This window comes from Pyrus communis, chromosome 10 (assembly GCF_963583255.1).
Source record: "Pyrus communis chromosome 10, drPyrComm1.1, whole genome shotgun sequence".
Lineage (NCBI taxonomy): Eukaryota > Viridiplantae > Streptophyta > Magnoliopsida > Rosales > Rosaceae > Pyrus > Pyrus communis.
The window spans coordinates 24,558,110-24,574,507 of NC_084812.1; positions in this window are offsets into that span (position 1 = coordinate 24,558,110).

The following is a 16,398-nucleotide window of genomic DNA, read 5'->3' on the forward strand; positions in this document are numbered from 1 at the left end:
GCTCAGAAATATGCCATGCCAAATGCCTCGAAATAAAATGCAAGTGCTCAGGAAATGTCAAATCAATGTCATGTAATCTGTCAGCCGGAGTCACCTAACGTGACTTGTACGGCTGAATCTAGATCTCAAATCTCCATCTCACTAACTATACATGCGCACGAGTCGGAACCACCTAGAGTGGTCTGTACGACAGGACTGGGTGTAATATAAGTACGCTCAAGTGCTACGATCACGTGAAGGCTGGGCGAATAATCGCGGGTCACCTACGAGTCGGAACCACCTAAAGTGGTCTGTACGACATGATTGTGCACCTAACTTGGATCCAAGATGAGCGTGTGGTGCGGGAGGTGAACATCACGTGAAGGACTGTGCCCAACTCTGGGCGGGAGCACTAACACCGGGGGTGCAGGTTATGAGCTCTCTATGCATCTCAAATCACTACTGAACATAAGCGTAAACCATACTCACCTGGCACTTACCTGTGCGCCCGCAACACCAACATACAAACACACACATACATATATATATATATATATATATATATATATATATATACATACATACTACTAATAATGCATAAACAAACGGCAAACATAATGCATGGCGTATAAATGTATAAACGTTTCCATTCATTTTTTGGGAAAAACATAAGTATATAGGTATATACGGAAAACCAAAAGCCAACTCACTGGTATGTAGAATGGTCGTAACCCCTTTGCCTTGAGTGACCGCGCTCATCCTCGGGATAGGTCTCACCTATATGCGAAACAACTATAAAAACGTTAATTTTAAAGCACATAACCAACGTTACGAAATAACTTCTCATACAATGCTCAAATGGGGTGTATGAATACACCAACGTAATCTACTCAACCTCAGGAACATCCCCATATTTTTAGAAAAACTTTCCGACGCCGCACGTGCCGGCCAAGGCACGGCCACACGCGCCGCCCACGCGCAGACACGTGTCTGGCACACTGACGGTGTCAGTTAACGCCGTCAGGAATATTCCGTTAAATCTAACTGATGCCGTTAACGCCGTTAGGAATATTCTATCCAAACTGATAGAATATTCCATCATCTTCTCCGGCCAAACTCCGGCCCTGTCGCCGGCGCTGGAAAACCGGGAAAACTTTAAAACCTTGTATCTTCTTCGTTTTTCAACCAAATTTCACAAAATTGGTACCAAAATGAAGCTTACAACAAGAGGAACAAATCCATACCACTTTCAAGCACTAAAACCCACGGAATCTCGCCGGGAAAACACCACCAACTCCGGCCAAGCTTGTAACTCACGATCCCAACGTCCAAAACCTTCAAACGAACCACCCCAAGCCTCCTAAGGACCTTACCAAGCTTCCTACAAGCTTGAAATTCCCAAAAACACAAGAATTAACGTGTGCATGAACAGTAACCAAATCGGGGGATCTCAAGTTCGACGTGAAAACGAATGTATCCTTACCTGAAATGGGTATGGTTGAACTCCTAAGGACCGCACGAGCACGAATAAGTAATTTGTTTCCTCGATCTGTGAAGGTTTCAATGGTTTTGGGTGTGTCCGTACATATGGGGATAAGAATGGGAGAGAGAGAGAGAGGGAAATGGACAATGGTACGGGACAGGGAAAGGGGTGAGGGAGTGTGTGTGTGGTCCAAAATCCACCAACCAAGGCCCAAAAATGACCACACAACAAAACAACCATGCTAGAGGCAAAATTGTCATTTCACCCCTACAGTACGAAAAATCCGGGATGGGCTGTCACATGCTGGCTGCCAAATTTCAAAATTATTTTTAGTGATTAATAAATATTTTTCATCATTTTATTATTATTTTTTTAAAAGTACTTATTACAATTATTAAAAGTCAATAATGTAATAAATAATAATTTAAATTTGACATATCAGGGTGAGAATTAAGACCATTTCCAAAAAAAATGTTAAATTTTAAACACAAAATTTGAATTTGAAGGCTTATGTGGCACGTTGATTTTTATTTTTATTTTTAATTTTGTTCTTCAAACAATATGTCCAATTTAAACCATTATTTATCACATTATTTACTTTTTATAGTTGTAATTAGGATTTTAAAACAAAATATAAGTATAAAAATTATGAAAAGCATTTATTAATTATTAAAAACAGATTTGAAACTGCTGTCAAATATGGCAGCAACTTCTGCCTTTTTATGTCATGCCACATAGAAATTGGCATTTCAATTGGAAAACACTAATGATGTCTTTAATTATCGTTATTGCTGATGTAGATATTTTGACATTTTATTTGAAGATGCTCTAAACTTTAAAAAAAAAAAAAATCAAAGTCCCATATAAACCTTCAAATTTAAACTTTATGTTTAAAATTTGATATTTCTTTTGGAATTTGTAATGGCATAAAAGATATAATGAAATTTGAAATGCAAACTTATCCTTAACTTTTTTTCAGAGCGTTCAGTTAATACTTAATATAAATTGAGTAATGAAAGAAATTCAAATACAAGTCGAGGAAGTAAATTGCATGAAAATAAAATAATCTAAACTTGGGCTACACATACTAGGATAGGAATTCAAGAGAATATAAAATGACAAGTTGTGTGCTTCATCGGAGATCTTTTTCTTTTCTTCAGAACTTGTTTTTATAAGGCTCGGCGGAGATCCAATAAGGTACTGTTTAGTACGCGGTGGGGATGAAATGGAATAGAGATTTCGTTTTATGTTTGATATGCGTATGACGGAACAGGACAGTTGTTCTGTTTTGAATTTGGTAAGCGCATGACGGAACTGATCCGAACCGAAAAATTAAATGACTAACTTATCTCTGCTCCATCTGTTGTTTGGTTGAAGTTTCCTGTTTAACCCGCTACATCGGAGTTCAAACTCTCATCTTCCTCGTCCAGCTTGAAGTAGTAAAATCGCCTCTAAATTGTGATTAAAAAAATGGAAAATTATGCTAAATAGAGTTTTTCAAACTCTCATCTTCCTCGTCCAGCTTGAAGTAGTAAAATCGCCTCTAAATTGTAATTAAAAAAATGGAAAATTATGCTAAATAGAGTTTGGGAAGTAATTGTTCTATTTTTGAATCTCTAAGACATAGATCTTGTTCTTTTCTGTATTATTGCAGGGTTTGAAATGTCTCACAGTTTAGAAGAAATGGAGGCCGGTGAGTCCGAGTTTGTTTTAATTTATTTAGTTTAAACATTTTGGTTCAAGTTCAAGATGTTCATGCTTGCTGTCTGTATCCATTTAGTCATGTAATGGTTTTAACATTTAGGAAAATTGGCACAAAATATACGCGATGACTAGAGAAGCTATTCTTGGAGCACAAGAGAGCCTCGTCAAAATCTGAAAATGACTTGTTTGATCTTAACAACAAACTTGAGTTGAGTGAAACACAGAAGAAACAGTTCGAGGAAATTCTGGTGCAGAATGTGTTACGAATGCAAGAGCTGCCGAAAAAGCACGATCAGAGCAAAGCCGGAGAACATTGAGCTTCAGAAAAAGCTTGTCCAGAGTTAAACCCTGGAAAAAGATGTTCAGAAGAAGCACGAGGAGAGTGAAGCTCGGAGAAAAGAGCTCCATAAAAAGTTTGAGCAGAGTGAAGCGTTAGTGGCTCCGTGCTGCTGCCTGCTGGAGACAGCAAAAGACCCGGAAATTGTTTTGATTTTCGAATAAAAATCAACGAAGAAACAAACCCAGCAAATAAAATTACACAAAAAAAGAAACCCACAAATTATTTCGAGTTTCATTGACGTTGGTAAGGAAAAGATTGAAGCTTTTTCACTAATTTTTGGAAGAACACAGCAAAAATAGAATAGAAGATAATTTTACTCTTGAACTACTGATTACAAGACACCTCCCCCAGCCACCCAATTAAAACACATCTTACAAGACAAATACCAAAAGCCTTCTTGATAAACCCCCTTATGCATGCATCATATATAATTATTTTTTTGAAGTATTTAATTGATGCATTATTGCATTATTGTATTTCGTTCTTTCTTTTTTTTCCTTTCATTTGTGATAAAGCATAACGATTTCTGTAGTACAGTACAGAAATTTAAATGTTCATATCTGTTAAAAATGGTTCAAGTTACTTTGTACAGAAATTTAGAGTTACTTTGACTGAATTTTACTTTAGGTCGACTGAATTATTAATCAATTAACCAATAGGTCCCAGAACATTAAAATATGGTAGCGCTAAGCAACTATGTTTGTGTATTGGGCTTTGTTTAAAGTTACGAGGTTAGTTTATAAAAAAAAAATCGTTATTGGGCTTCAACCTTTAGAGCAAGGTATAGTGGGAAAGTAACGTTTGTGAGAAACTAATAACAACCGGTAGAATCAAAGTCACTATACTATTAAATATGAATATTAATTACTTACTTTTAGATCATTTGTAATAAAGCATAACGATTTCTGCAGTACGGGTACATAAATTTAAATGTTGATATCTGTTAAAAATGGTTCAAGTTACTTTGTATAGAAATTTAGAGTTACTTTGACTGAATTTTAATTTAGGTCGACTAAATTATTAATCAATTAACCAATAGGTCCCAGAATGTTAAAATACAGTAGCGCTAAGCAACTGTGTTTGTGTATTGGGCTTTGTTTAAAGTTACTGGGCTAGTTTATCCAAAAAAAAAAAAACATTATTGGGCTTCAACCTTTAAAACAAGGTATAGTGGAAAAGTAACGCTTGTGAGAAACCAATAGCAACTGATAGAATCAAAGCCAATGTACTATTAAATATGAATATTAATTATTTACTTTTAGATCATTTGTGATAAAGCATAATGATTTCTGCAGTACGGGTACAGAAATTAAAATGTTGATATCTATTAAAAATGGTTCAAGTTACCTTATACAAAAATTTAGAATTACTTTGAATGAATTTTACTTTGGGTCGACTAAATTATTAATCAATTAACCAATAGGTCACAGAATGTTAAAATACGGTAGCACTAAGCAATTGTGTTTGTGTATTGGGCTTGTTTAAAGTTACTGGGCTAGTTTATCCAAAAAAAAAAAAGGTTATTGGGCTTCAACCTTTAAAGCAAGGTATAATGGGAAAGTAAGGCTTGTGGGAAAGTAAGGTAGAATCAAAGCCAATGTACTATTAAATATGAATATTAATTATTTACTTTTAGATCATTACTAGTGTAAATTATTTGCTCGAGCCATCTTTAACTGACGCAAAACGAAGCGATGAAAGGGTTACTGGCATAATCCCTAAAGAACAAAGGGTAATTTGATTAATTATTTGCTTGAGTCCACCAGTTTGATTGAAATCTTAAAGGGTAATTTGATCAATTGACTGAAAGATGAAAAGATGATTACAATGGATAATAGTCATGGCTCAAATAACATCCTCTTTGGACAACTCAAAAGCCTCAGGAAGTTAAAAATGACATATATTGAAGCCTTCGAAACCCCTAAAGACAAATAATGAAGAGCTCCATTTATTAATAGATTGCTGTTTTGATGACTTTATGCAAAAAATGGCTCAAGCTACTTTTGTGAGAGAATTGAACACCTTGTACGACTGCATCAGAAATGAAAGTAGTGTTCATTCAAACAACTTGAAAAGTCTAAAATATCCACTTTCAAGATATGGTTGTAGCAAATAATCTATTAACACGTAAATTATCCGTTCTTCAATCACTTTTCTTTATTGTTTGCTGCTTCTTTCTTTTAATTTTATTGCATGTATAATCGAATTTCTGTCCTACATCATTAACAGAATCCATATATATATATTGGTACAATTCAGTTGACTCTGTGTTAGTTTCTGTACTTCTCGAGCCATCTTTCACATTGGTACAATTCAGTGACTGGTCGACAATAAACCCCATCATATTTCGAATTCAGAGCTTCTCTCACACAACATGACTATCGTCCAGGCATGGCATTATTTTCTCTCAGCACCACACAAGTTCCAAAAGATTCAAATTTATCAAACTCTTTCACCACAAAATAAAAAGGGACTGGAACAATTGGACTCTACATACATAAATTTACAGACCACATAGATAATACAAAATAAGGGTTGTATGCAAAAGGTTATGGAAGCATATACGTTGTTTTAACACGTAGAAATTCCAATCTTTACATTTTTCATTGATTGAGTCTTGGCCAAATGGATGTTTTGATACAAACTCCGGTATATTTTCTTCTGCAGCCAACTTCTACAGATATGCCTGAAGAGTGCCTAATTCATCATCGCTCTTTGTACGTTCTAACTTGTATGTTGTTGGAAAGACTCCAGTATGTGGATATTATATAAAGGTTCAACGGAGATCCAAAATCCAAAATTACTTATTTTATTTGGAGCAAAGAAAAGAAATCCAAAAATAAAGAAAAATGAAAGCTTACAGAATTAATCAAAGCTTTGTAGGGAGAATCATCCAGTAGCAATATATTAGATTTATTATACTAGCCCTTCACCACTGCATCGTCCCAACATTTCCTCATGTCTTTCAAAACCAAGGCTTCGTCTAGATTTTCCAATGTTTTGAATTTTGTTATGGTGCACTTGGATCGGCCCTGCAAAATAAACCATTATATTTGCATCAAGATTTCCAGAAATGTTATACCAGTTTCTACACCACACAAGTACTCCAACGATTCGAGAGATTGACTAATTTAAATTCAATGTAAGACCAAACGCACAAAAGAATAAAAGCTGAATATAATTCAATTGGTAATGTTGCATACCAAACTCAGGAATCGAATAAATCATGGCCAGCACAGAGGGATTAACAGTAATATCAACACCATTTACTCTAGAAGTTAGAGTTGTACCTTCAACATTCATCTGCAAGTTAGCAAAGAACATCCTCACTAACCGTGGGTATACAACTTCCTCTGTTTGCACAAAGTTGCTTAGTAACTGATTGTCGAACCACTTCTTGAAACCAAACTTGAATTTTCTAAAGAATGGGTATTGAACAATCTTACATGGCACAATAACCCAATTGCAGAAATCGTCGGTGTACTTCAGGCTGCACTCAGCATTTCTAAACAGAATTGCATCAAAATCCATTGTGACGAAGTTCTGGCGGTTTAGAAACAGTTTAAACGTAACAAAGGCCTGATTACTGGCTTAATTATGTTTAAGGGGGCAGTGTTTACACTAACGTGTTACACATGGGCTTTTCGTGATTTTAGTTGATGGTTGACATTAGCTAGTCATGATTGTATCCATTTTTTTAATTCGAAACGAAAATGCTTTTAATCAATTAAATCATAGATATGATTAATATAATATTCATTTCACCTTGATTTGAACCGCTAAATGAAAGCTAATAGCCAATTAAATCGAATAGTGTATATGGCTAATAGTCAATTAAAACGAATAGTGTAAATTCGGGTAGAAACAAGACCTCATGCAACGCACTCGAGACTGCACAGCAGACAATACAAAGTTACAAACCCAAAGGCTTGTAGCGAGCGACATGCTCAGTCCAAAACGCTTGTGCAGCAAGGCAATGATCAAACACCCACATCACCCTAAAATGTTTCGAAATAATATAATTTGTAGTGTTCATAACTTCATAATCCATGATCTCTTTCACCGTACGAACCGAATCAAATTCAGAGCATAAAACAAGCAGGAAGGATTTGGATATTTTTCTGAGCTAATGGAAATGATTCTTCTCATCAATCATTATGGACCGTTGAATTTTTATTCAACGGTTATAATTATTATAACAAGAGGTTCTTTTAAAGCTATAATGATTATAACCGTTAGATAAAAATCTAACAATATGATTGATGACGATGATCATTTCCATTAACTGAGGAGAAGATCCAAATCCAGGCTGGAAGGCTGCAGGTATCAAATCACACAATGTCAAGGACATCCTTGAGGCTGAGAAGACGGGCACTAGCAGGGTAGCTGGCCATTGTGTTGTCATTTATTGATTTGAAATCAAAGTGACTGCTCAATTGAGGTGATGTCAATCGCCCACTCCCAGTGTACCTGAAACCGACAGACCTAGTTTCGTTCCGTGGTAGCCAGTTTGGTTATATTAGTTTAATTTGAATCAAACTAACATAGTTTGGTTCTATTGGAAATAAAGCAGTGGGGACTGCTGGACTTCTAATTTGGGCTATTAAAACTAATTAAAAATCAATTTTGTTTATTCCTACCTTTTCATTTTTTTCTTTCATTTTTTTATCTGTAACTTTTTGTTTAATTTGGAGGATTTCATATTTTTGGACTTTAGATTTTTCACCTTCATAATTAAGGGTCAATTTAAAAGTGTTTGTCAAGCAATCTCTCACATTTTCGAGTATTATATTAACTTGTTGCTACATTATCGGACCGTTGTTGAGATGGACTCGAGTTGTTCTTAAGGGAGTCTCGATCGAGGAATTCGAACTAAACAAAGAATTTGAATGCAATTAAGTTAGTTATGCCTTAAAAAAGGTAAGAACGCTACAAATTTTGTAAAAATAAAAACTAGAAGACAACCTTTTTAAGCTTCTAAAAAAGGGCATTTTTCTAAATTTTTCAGTTATTTTCTCATCCCTCGTATTGGTAATTACGTGTGAGGAAGTAATTGAAGTGTGGGGCTGTGAATATGTTGGCGGCATGCTCAATCGATAACCCTCACCAAATTCTTCGTCACTTGTTACAAACCTCAAACAACAATCACAACAAATTTCACAATCATCCAACAACGATCAAACTTGTAGATAGACTTATTATACCCAATAACTAAAATTATCATACCCAGAATTTGAATCAAAATAATTGGAACTAACCGTGCGATGTGTTGCTTTGTTGTAATTTGTAAAAGACCAACGTACATGTCCCTCTTCATATGATTCACACATATTGAAGTGCAACCATAAAAAGGGTCAATAACGTCCCCCTTCCCTCAAGAAAACCCACCATCTCGGCTCTTGGAGTTTTGATGTTAGTGACATGCTACGAATGAACTTCTCAGGTCAAGCTTTGAAATAAGGCTTGCATCGATCGTTATTGTGAAACCCTGTCTTTGATTTATAACCAAGATTCTACGTTCAAACCGTCAAACGTTTCTGGATATTTTGTGTTTCGTCTTATACGTTCTTAAATTGCAAACCAAGGGGGGACCCACTTGGGATTCTTGTCCCCTTAGCCTTACCCTATCCAGATATCCCTACCCCCTCATTTTTAGATATTTTCCTTTTATAACTATCTCTCCCCCTTCACTTTTCTCTTCTTCTCGTTCCACACCCCCAAGATCTTTCCATCCTCTCCAACCACTCCCTCATCCTCTCTGAGTTCACTCACACGCACAACCACCTTCACGCCTGGACAGAGGAGCCTCATAGAAATAGTGATAGGTCGTGGAACTCAATAATGACAGTGTCACTGTTCATTTTCTTCCCCAACGAACTTCGATGTGGTTTGTGGATTTTCCAACATAGAAATATCTTGGAGTAAGCTTTTCCTAGTTTTCCGGCGAGCACCGTCACTTTCGAGGCCTTGTTTTGGCCAAACCACAGTGAGTTAACCATCGTGCAAGGTGCGTTTGTTAGTGGCGTTTCTGTCATTCCTAGTTCGCACGGCTCTTCGACGACAAAGTATCTATGAGTGGACTTCTTAAAAAATGCATGATTTTATTATTAGAAATGCATACATGAACATCATGATTTAATGGCTACGTTTTATGAAATGTTTATGAGTAAATTGGATTTACACTTTATGAAATATCATGCCTTACTAGATTTTTGTTTTCTAAGATATTTATGAACATGATTTATGATATGATGTTTGTAACATCCCACATCGTCCAGGGGAGTGATCCTTAAATGTATATTCTCATCCCTACCTAGCACGAGGCCTTTTGGGAGCTCACTGGTTTCGGGTTCCATAGGAACTCCGAAGTTAAGCGAGTAGCGTGCGAGAGCACTCCCAGGATGGGTGACCCATTGGGAAGTTTTCGTGTGAGTTCCCAGAAACAAAACCGTGAGGGTGTGCTGGGGGCCCAAATCGGAAATTATCGTGCTGCGGTGGAGTCGGGCCCGAGAAGTGGTCTCGCCCAGGTCGGGATGTGACAATTTGGTATCAGAGCCTAACCCTGGTCGCGTGTGTGCCGATGAGGACGTCGGGCCCCTAAGGGAGGTGGATTGTAACATCACACATCGTCCAGGAGAGTGATCCTTAAATGTATATTCTCATCCCTACCTAGCACGAGGCCTTTTGGGAGCTCACTGACTTCGGGTTCCATGGAAACTCCGAAGTTAAGCGAGTGGCGCGCGAGAGCACTCCCAGGATGGGTGACCCATTGGGAAGTTCTCGTGTGAGTTCCCAGAAACAAAACCGTGAGGGTGTGCTGGGGGCCCAAAGTTGACAATATCATGCTACGGTGGAGTCGGGCTCGGGAAGTGATCCCGCCCGGGCCGGGATATGACAATGTTTGAGCTATTGAGCTTCGATAAAATATATTTTGGAAATATTATGTTCAATGATTTTATGTGCTTATTCAGTGATTACTCATACTATATGCCTACGGGCGAATGATATCTATATATGGCTTCGGTTAGGTGATGTAAAGGCCTACGGGCGAATGAAGATTTATATGGCTTCGGTCGGGTGATGTAGATGCCTACAGGCGAATGAAGATTTATCTATGGCTTTGGTTAGGTGATGTAGGGCTTGCGGACGAGTGAAGGCCTTTGGGCGATTTTGATACCACTACTGAGCATACTATATATGATATATGTTTTTGAAGGTTTTATGGCATGCTAGGGTTTTAGAAAAACCTATTACTTATTATGCTATATGAGTTTTCATAAACTGGGGGTTAGTACATTGACGAATAACTTTAGTATTACTTATATATCAACTTGCTCCATTCATATTTTGTTTTTACCCCCTCAGGACATATGAACAAGGCATATGATCCGAGCTAGTATGCTCTGAACATGTCATGCATTATCACTATTATTGTATTGGCAATTGAATATTATTATATTATTTTGTAAAGGTTGTATTAGAATATTACATTGCAAAGTTACGTGCGAAATTTATATACATGTTTCACATGTTCTCGACATATGCATTCATTAAATGGCTTGCATCACCCTCGGGTGTTGACCAACACGTAGCCATATTGTTGTCTTTTGGACACCTGGATCAAAGTGTGTCAGTTGTGCCGTCTTGATTGCTTTGAAAAAAAAGGCTTGCATCAAACCGTGGATCGCAAGAGGAAGCGGTTGAGAGCGGCAACTTGTCTGATCAAGCTTAGGATCTTCTTCAAGGAAGTTGAAGACTTCATCTCTAGGATTGCTCGGATCTGCTTGGGATGTGCTTCCTTGTTGGGTTATTAAGTGCCCTAAGAATTTTCTTGAAGATACTCCGAATTTGCATTTGGGGGGAGAGGGGATGGGTTGAGCTTCATCTTGTACTTTCTAAGGATGTCAAAAGTTTACGCCAAGTTGTCGATGTGATCTGATTATTGATTCCCCTTCACCATGATTTTGCCAACGTAGACCTCCATGGTTACTCCAATTTGCTTCTTAAACATCATGTTTACCAGTCGTGGGTAAATGACTCCCGCATTCTTGAGGCCAAAAGGCATGACCTTGTAGCAGTAGATGCCTCACTCAATCACGAACGTGGTTTTCTCCTTGTCGGGCTCGTGCATGACTATTTGGTTGTAGCCGGAGCATGCGTCCAAGAAACTGAGCAACTGGTTCCCATAAGTTAAATCTACTAGTAGATCGATTTGGGGAACTGGATAAGGATATTTCAGGCATGTTTTGTTAAGGTCAGTGTAGTCTACGCAAACCCTTCATTTACCATTCTCTTTGTTCATTACTAGCATGACGTTGGCAAGCCATGCTGAGTGTGCTATCTCTTCTATGAATTTGGCCTTTAATAGCTTGTCGATTTTCGCATCAGATTGCCACTAGTTCAGGTGCGAATTGTCCTTTCTTTTGGATTACTCGTTTAACAGCGGGGTTGATATGCAACTTGGGGCAAGCTATCTTGGGGTCAATTCCAGGCATGTCAGAAGGTGACCATGCAAAGATGTCATAATTTTCCCTAAGGAAAGCCGTGAGCTCTTATTTTTCCCTAAGGCTCAGTCACGAGCCAATTCTAGCAGTATTCTCCTGCTACTGGGGATCAAGAATGATATGCTCAGCGTTGTCTTCCGGTTTCCATCTTGTTTCGTCTGCTGGCATATTGATTTGGACACCATCTTCTTAATCTGTCTGCTGTAATTGCTATTTGGTAACTTCGATGTCCCTTCAAACCTCGGTAGCCTTTACAGGGGTGAAGGTCTATTTTTTTTTTTTTTTACTCTTTTGGTACTTGCACAGTGCATCATCGAGATGTGGCCTAGTCAGACTTGATTTTTTCGATTCTTCCACCCAGGATGCGGAATCAAATTTTTTGATACTTGACGGAGATTACAGCGTCCAGCTTTATCAACCAAGGTCACCCTAGAATCCCATTGTAAGGAGACGGGTTGGTTACTATCGTGAACATTTGCTTTGAGACAATTAGTGGTGTTTTCACGTCAAGTGTAATGTTGTCGATGACAGTTGAGGTGTGTCCGTTGAATCTAGTGAGTACTTCCGCTCAACGTATGATTGTGTTTTTTAGGCCCATCTTCTGAATTACTAAGAGCTAAAGTAGGTTGACCGCACTTCCATTGTCAACCATCATTTTGTCGACTATAGCGTGGGCTAGTTGGACAAATACCATTAGTGCGTCGTCGTGTGGAAAGTAGACGTCTTCGACATTCTGCTCAGTGAAGCCACCGATGGGTCTAGGTTGGGTGTTGACTGCCTGGACCTCTAAAACTAGTAGAGCCTGCTAGATATTCCTTTTCTTGGAGTTGTTGGTGGCCCCCAAGTGCTTGGATTCGACGAAAATGCCATTGATCTGAATTGTCTTGGTTGGCGGTTCTTTGTCGATGTCTACGTTCCTTCTAGGCTGTGCAGCTGACTTGTCCAAGTATCTGTCGACCTTGCCTTCCTTCACCAGCTTCTTTAGGTAATTCGTCCAAGTGTAGCAATTATTGATTGTGTGGTCGGGGCCTCGATGGAATGCACAGTACTTGGTGTGCTCTAAATTGGAGGTATCTCCCTTTGATTGATCAGTAACTTAAACCATGATTTTTCTCTTGATGTCGTGGAGGTTTAGTGAATTGGGATTGAGAACTTATACTAGTTTTTGGGCGTCAAGCCTTCTTTAGTCGGGGATCGGTCCCTATACTTGGCCTCTTGCCTGTTTTGGTTGTTATACTATTTCCCATCCTCATTCTTTTGAGTTACTGCCCATTCTTTTCTAGGTTGCTCAGGTGCCTTGTCTACTCGTTGAGCCCCGTCCCAAAGTGCATGCTTTTATGCCAAAGTTAAATCTTCTTTCATGATCAATTCTCCAAACAGCAAGTGGTCTGTTGAAAGTCCTTTTCGAAGGCTACACTAGCTATCGAGTCGTTGCATCCTACTATCTTTGCCTTCTTTACTTTGAACCTCTTCATATATTCGTGGAGTGACTCTTTTGGGTTTTTCTTGACATTGAACAAGTGGTCAGGCTTCTTCTTGATCGAGCGATAGGATGAATATTCTTTGGTGGAAAACAAAGAAAGTTCGTTGAAACTCCGGATTGATTGTGGCGGTAGGGTATGGAACCAATCTTGTGCCTTGCCTTGAAGAGTAGTGGCGAATATCTTGCACATGAGAGCGTCGTTGTTTTGATAGAGGATCATTGTGCTTTAGTAGTGCTTTAGGTGTTTCTCTGGGTCTCCATCCTCTTTGAAGGATGTGAAATGTGGCATGCTAAACTTGCGTTGAAGCTTTGCCTGCTCGATCTTGTCTGTGAAGGGTGACATGCTTATGTTTGCTATGTCTCATCGTAGTGCCTCGTTAGTGACTTAGTTGCGTTGGAAATTGAGTAATCGCTCAATAAGAGCCTCTTTATTTTTTTCTTGAATTTTCCTTTGTTGGGGTAGCAGAGCTCTCGATTGCCCCCGGTCGTGACCTGCTGGTCTACACTGCTCTCCCATGTGCTTGACTCGTCTATGCCACGGTTGTGGTGCATGTGGTACGTTTCTAGCAGACGAGCGAATTACTCGCAGGCTACTGGTTAAACTTGAGCTAGATTGAGTGACTGCTTCTCTCTATTTGTCATGTTGCTTACTCTGATGTGAGGTGAAAGATGCTCTTTGCAGGCCTGGCAACGAATGAACATTTCACTTGGAAGGTTATTCATGTTGATTATCAAATCGTGGCCCCAACCATGAATACATGTTCGTCCGTGGGCTTAACCGAAAATGCACTCATTTGTACGCTAAGACGAGAGTATATGCTATCTTGAGGGCTCAGTTAGGAGTGTACACTGCCAGAGCGCTCAGTTTGTGACGGATCGAGTGGCTGCTTGTCGGGACGCTGCTAGAAAGGTTGGTCATCTGCCCTGGTCCTACTTTGGGACTCCTTATCTGGGCATACTGCATCTCGGTATGCTACAATAATTGATTCACCAAGGTTGTCTGCTACACGTGGGCGCTTGTCAACTCTATAACTTGTCGAGACAAATGTTGTTCACCATTTAGGCTGGAAGAGATTGGATGGTATGCATTTCCTGACTCCAGGAGCAAGATTTGATTGGGATATGTCAAATCTGCGGAGAAATGAGGTGAAAATACGCTGGGTTTAATCGTCAGTCAAAAAATCTGAAGCCGAGACGGTTGAACCGAGCTTGAACCAATTGGGATTTCTCGGTGGACCACGAGAGTGAACTAGGCCGCAGAAGTGGGCCGGGCTATGTGTGTGGCGCGTGGGGGTGGTGCGGAGCTAGAAGCACGTGGGATATGGGCTAAGAGGATTGTTGACGTGACTCTGGTTTGCGATGCGCCTTGGGCTTGCGCTGCTAAGGCAATGGCTTAGGTCGGCTCGTGACAGGCCTGGCAGTTGCCTTGCGGCGTGGGATGTTAACGCAGCTGTTCCCTACTCACCGTGGGCTTGCTTCCATGGAGTTGGCCCACTCCCCATTGCCATGGTGGTCCCCATGGTTGCCATGGTGGTCCCCATGGTTGCCATGGTGGTGGTGCTCCTTGGTGGCAAAGTTGCTCCTCTCACTATCGCGTTGAACTTCGTGGATCGTCGTGGGCTACGTCTCGTTCTCCATTAGTCGACCCAGATCTTTAAACTTAGGAAGTTTCGTTCATCATAGTTTTCGAATTTCTTGCCATTGTATTTTTCTCTTACCTTTATTCAAAGAATTAAAAAAATTCTCGGAATAAGAAAGTATGAAAAATTTACGAACGAACAAGAAATGAGAAACTTTGAATGTGAGAGTCTTCTTCGACCGTGTGAATCAAATTCTTAATGAAAACACCAATTTGTGGATGCAAATTTCTGTCGTCTTCTTCTTTGACGAAAATGCACCTGTAAAATAATAACACCTAAGATTAAGGCCAAAAGCCCCACACGCCCATGATGAATGAGGGGCTTTGGCCAAAGAATCTCCAATGCCAAAGTTAGAATTCTGAAAAGAATGTGTTTAAGAGTTTGTAGATAGCAAATGGCTTCACTTTTTAGTGGGATAATAAGACTATTTATAAGGTAGTGGCCGACCCTATTTGGAGAGTAGTGGTCGGCCATATATGGTCTGATTGGGTGAATAATTGCAAGATATTTTGTGGAATAATATCTTGCAATTAACATGACAATTAATCATAAATTAAATAGGAAAATTGGGAGTTACCTTTTGAATAAAGATTTGATGAGGAGTGATGAGATGAATTTGAATAAATACCATTTAGATCACCTTTGACTCTTTCTTGATTGAACAGTTATTGTTTGTTGCATGCGTGTGGAAATCTTGGTGTGCCTCGAGGGTAATTTTGTCATTTTCACCCAAAAAATCACGTATCACCTCTATAATTTTCTTGATTATTTTTTGCTGCACAATGCTCATCACCCTTATTTATTACTATGGTATATATTAAATTTTGAGATTTATATAATGAATAGATACAAATTTCAAAATTTAAACTTATTCAATGATAATAGAGAATGCTAAGGAGACTCTCTCAAGCTGGGACTCTCCGTGGACTCTCTATCACCTCACAGTATTACGTCACTTTCTATGCCAACACTATAAAATATTGTATAAAAAACATGAGGTGATAGATAATTCATAGAGAGCCTCACTTTTGAAAAAAAAGTCTATTTAGCATTTCTTATAATAACAAGTAAATTGGTGTGTATTATCACCACTTAAAGGTGGTGAGCTAAAATGCACCTAAAATATAGATAAGAAATAAGAATTAATAGTATAGAAAGATTAGGTAGAATAACTTTATAAATCAAATTTGAAAGTTAAATGATGTGTCACTAGTAAAAAATAAGTACTTTAATCAACATTTATATTAGATAGAATCTTTTTAGCA